Consider the following 4,279-nt stretch of genomic DNA (forward strand, 5'->3'; position numbering starts at 1 on the left):
TCTTTCTTTCTTTCTTTCTTTCTTTCTTTCTTTCTTTCTTTCTTTCTTTCTTTCTTTCTTTTCCTTTACACAATGTCTTTTGTCCTTTCACTTTCTCCTACTTCTGCCATCCTCTCTAGATTTTCTGTGTAGGTGTGTGTCGCTGTGCGAGCGTGTCAGACGGCATGGCAAAAGGCCTGCCAGTACGCGTGGGCAGATATTAACACAAGCAAAAGGACGCATTGGGAATTCAAAGCCAAGTCCACGTCGTAAAGATTCAGTTGATCTACAAATATTTGCTATTAACAGCAGCATGACACCGTCCGCTCAAACCCACATAGAGATAACCTTTAATTTAAACAAAATAAAAAAGTAAAAAATAAGTGAAAATTGTAATGAAATTTAAACTGAAGCTCTTTATTTACGCAATTTGTGGTTTTAACTGTAATTTTTCGGTACCCAGTGCGCCTGGAAGACATGTTTACAGGAAGTACAAAAGCTGAACCCATTGAAACAAACATCTGCCTAAAAAGGTTGATGGTTTTTTCCGTCTTGGGTCTTGTCTCAACCATCTTTCCCTCTGATCGGGCTCAATTTGCCGCCATATAGCAGCAGTTTTCCGGGGGTCTTTGTGCAGATGGACACGCAGCTTGCCATGAACCATCCTAACATCAGAGGAGCACCTCCACTACCCCTCCAGAATCTTCATTCTCTCTCTCCTGCTCTAGGAGTCCTCGTCAGGATCACTTCACGCTGCCGAGCCGCCAGTAGCGAATCACACAAAGGGAAAAACGAACATGTTTTGTGGTTTCCTCAGATAGCTGGACAGAAGACAGGGGAACAGTACCAGAAAGGATAGCGCGATTGTACGTCACTCATCTGGGAAACAATACAGACTGATCACTGATCACCGGAGGCTCCTCTTGCGTCACTCTCCAATATCGCTCGCTGTCATTTAGTGTGGGTCCTTCTAGGGTCGCTCTGCACCTCGAACCCTTGCCGTTGGATCGTCAATACTGTAATCAAAGAAAAAAGACTAAAGAAAATGAAAAGGTTCGTCACTGGTCGCTGTGCTGGTCAGGCACCGAGCCGAATATGTGGAGCATTCTGCAGCACACTGATAAGTGGGGGTGGGGAGAGACCGCGCGCCATGTCTCTATTTTTCTTTATTTTTCTTAGGTAAGGAAGTACCACATATCGAACAGTTCTCATGAGCTTGTGTGCCGCTGGTACGCTCCGATGTTGCGAATTTATTGGAAGCCTTGCGAATTAATGTCTCCTCCCAAACACTGCAGGCAAAAAATAACTTCTTGAGACTTGAGAGAGAGGTGCTTTAGTGTCTGTAACGGACGATGGTACGGCTGGAAATCAGGTTTAACTGCTAATTGTCTGATTGTGATAAGCAGCGAGCAAAAAGCAAAGTTTGCGTAAATACGCACCAGGGGTTTGGGGGAAAAAAATGCTACGTCCAAGTAAAAGAAAGATTGATTGTTCATCGTAGTTGGAGTGGATGTTGTCCACTGGTGTCCAAAGCGGTTGTTTTCCAGAGGGGTAAGGCATCAGCAGAAGATCCGGTAGGACACAAACAGACATAAAGCAGGTAAGATCTGCTACAACCTTTCTTCCGTTCTGTGTCCTCATCCCACGCTCCGTAGCCCGTCACATCATGGATTATCTGTTGTGTAAACGTGAATAGTGTTTCTCCCTGTTCGAGATATTCATGGACTGCACTTGCTTGCAGACCAGGACGGAAAAATGGGTGTGTGTGTGTGTGTAGGTGTGTGTGTGTGTGTGTGTCTAGGTGGGTGGGTGTGCGAGAGCACATGTGCCTCAGAATGGGAAGACTAACAGACAGGGAGTCAAAAAAGGGCGCCACACATTGCTCCCTTTGCTTCCTTCCTCATTTTAAAAGGAGGTTACTGCAGTACGACGAAAGCTTTGGACAGGGAGGTGCTGTGGTATGTGTGGGAGCTTGTGAAAGAGAGTGACTGAGATGAAAAGGATAGGGACCTGATGGCTCAGTGCAATGAAAGAAGATGCATGTTTGGCCAGTTGTGATTTATGATAGTGTGAATGGATTGCTCACTCAACAAGCCTCCCCCTTAGCCCCCAGCTCATTCTTTCTTGCTTTTCTTACTCACATGTCCTTTCCTGATCCCAACAAATGGCAAATTCAAGAAAAAGAAACTCCACTAATTTCCCGTTGAATATGACCTAAGATGAACAAATTGTAGAATAAAATAGTAATGGATAATACAATGCAAGATAAGATTTTTGTGAAATACTTTAAGGTTGTTCCGTAACAACTTACCCCTTCATGTACTTGTTGTGGTCAGACCCATCAGTCCCCAGGGTTGTTCATATTGTTCCACCAACTCACTACCAGGTTATGATTAGTTTATAATATTCTGTCAAAGCTGGACATTTCAATGTTGAATTTTCTTTTTATTGAAATAAGTAGATGTAGGTTGAAGTTAGATACCTTCAAGCAGTAATTATGCAGCTTCTACAAATACAAATATATAGAAAAGCAACCAATTATGATGCTTTTGAACTTTACAATTTTCAATATATTCTGAATGAATCTATTGGTATGAATCTCTTCATACCAGGAAGAAGTGGCTGATGTTTGTAATTGAAGCAATTCAATTACAAACATCAGCCACTTCTGATGTTTGTAAAACACATTTGTGTTTTATGACAGGGACAGCGATTTGAAAAAAGAAGAGAATTTTTGTCTGAAATTGTAAATGTTGAAATGTCAAACAGTATGGAAAACATTTTGTCTGATCTTGTATGATCTGTGGAACATGCTATTCTACAAAGAGGTAAAAAAAATATTCAGAGAAGGATTACGCTTTATTTGACAGTCTTGACTTTCAGAGAGGACTAGACATTTAAAGCAATTAAAATCTATGCCCTTTACCACTATAGCTAGTTGTGACTTTGTAATTATTTCTGATTAAACTGGTCAAAAACAAAGAATAGTTAAGAACAATTGCTAAATATGGTTTCCATCATCTTAAGTAGCTTTTGTACATCTGATCTGCCAACCTGCTTGACCTCGGTGGGTTCTACTCGATGTCACATAGAAATTTTAAAATCTTAAACAAGCCACAGCAACTCCTTGAATTTTGTGATTTAATTGATTTTTCATACATCACTGACAAACTATTGGCAAAACATAATCAGAGTAAAATTGAGACAAGGACGCCTGACACTATTGCGCTGTGTGATAGCTGACAGGTCTGCCTGGGATCCATACAGCTTCTGTCTTCTGCAGTAACAAACTGAATAGTAGACTGGTTTGATTCTGGGACAAGGACCCTGATTATGTTTCAGAAGCTTGAAAGAGGAGAACCTGACAGGATCCAGGCTCTTCAATAACAAGCCAAGAAAATCCAGGTTTAGGTCACTTAGATCTGTTCTGCAAGAGAAATGATACAATAAGGCAAAACATTATTTCCAGGAGCCTATTGCTTCTAAAAAGCCACATGTCCAAAATGGTCATTTAAGCACATACATTAAACAAGTTTTATAACTATTATGCCTGAAAGATGTCAAAGCTTTAGAGACAACTAGATGCATGCAACACAGTGAGACTCTTTTTATTATTAACAGGATCAGGAGTCACAGTTTGGATGCAGAACTCACTCTGTCACATCCTTCTTCCCTTATAAGGTTAGACTATTTAACGGAATGACCAAAGTTAGCAAAATCTCCTTTCAAATATCCTATTAATTATTTTTTTTACAGTAATATTAGAAAATTGGAAAATAATAATAACTCTTCTCTCCACCACAAAACACACATGGATAAGCAAGCAGTCACATTTATTGCTGTCGATTCTGTGTTCAACAGAATTGTTTTGCTTGGCACTTTTTTGGCCCAGGAGCAAAAAGTGCAATTTGACCCCTGGACAAATCCCCTTCCCCCTCTGATGATGTCCAGCTTCCTTTGAGATTGTAGTTAAAGATTAGCATCTCTTATAAAGATTAACTCTCTGTCATGCTGACAGCATGAGTTTTTGGTTCAGGACTGTTTTACCTAAGGCCAAGCTCTCAGTGAACAGAGGAAACCAGGAACACAGAAAGGTTCCACATGGGTGGATAATCAGAAATAAGATGGAAGATAATGAAACAAAATGGCTCAGATACTTCTTGGAGAATGAGGCTTTTAAAGAGTAGAGCTGCTGTAAACTATGAACAAACAGAAAAAAATTGAAAAGGAAAAAGTTTTTATCAGACATATGACAAAGGAATAAAGCAAAAGCATCTGTAGAATACAAACAAATTCCCAG

General features: G+C 40.3%; 1 protein-coding gene and 1 long non-coding RNA gene across 8 annotated transcripts in view; one reads left to right on the forward strand and one right to left on the reverse strand.

Annotated features, from left to right (window-relative positions):
- The window catches only part of hoxb3a (homeobox B3a), a 71,288-nt gene that overhangs the window by 47,640 nt on the left and 19,369 nt on the right, over positions 1–4,279 (forward strand). The window contains exon 1 of one of the 7 annotated variants that reach the window (XM_007577753.2): positions 991–1,579. The exons of the other annotated variants lie outside the window; for them this stretch is intronic. The gene's annotated coding sequence lies outside the window, so the exon portion shown is untranslated. Of the gene's footprint in view, positions 1–990; positions 1,580–4,279 lie in introns of those variants that run through there. 7 annotated transcript variants of the gene reach the window in all.
- On the reverse strand, positions 376–2,542 carry LOC103155868 (uncharacterized). Its single transcript, XR_478078.2, has 2 exons — positions 1,597–2,542; positions 376–995 (listed from the first exon to the last, which is right to left on the reverse strand). It is a non-coding gene; the product is annotated as an uncharacterized LOC103155868 (long non-coding RNA).

This window comes from Poecilia formosa, unplaced genomic scaffold (assembly GCF_000485575.1).
Source record: "Poecilia formosa unplaced genomic scaffold, Poecilia_formosa-5.1.2 Scaffold452, whole genome shotgun sequence".
NCBI classification, from domain to species: Eukaryota; Metazoa; Chordata; class Actinopteri; order Cyprinodontiformes; family Poeciliidae; genus Poecilia; species Poecilia formosa.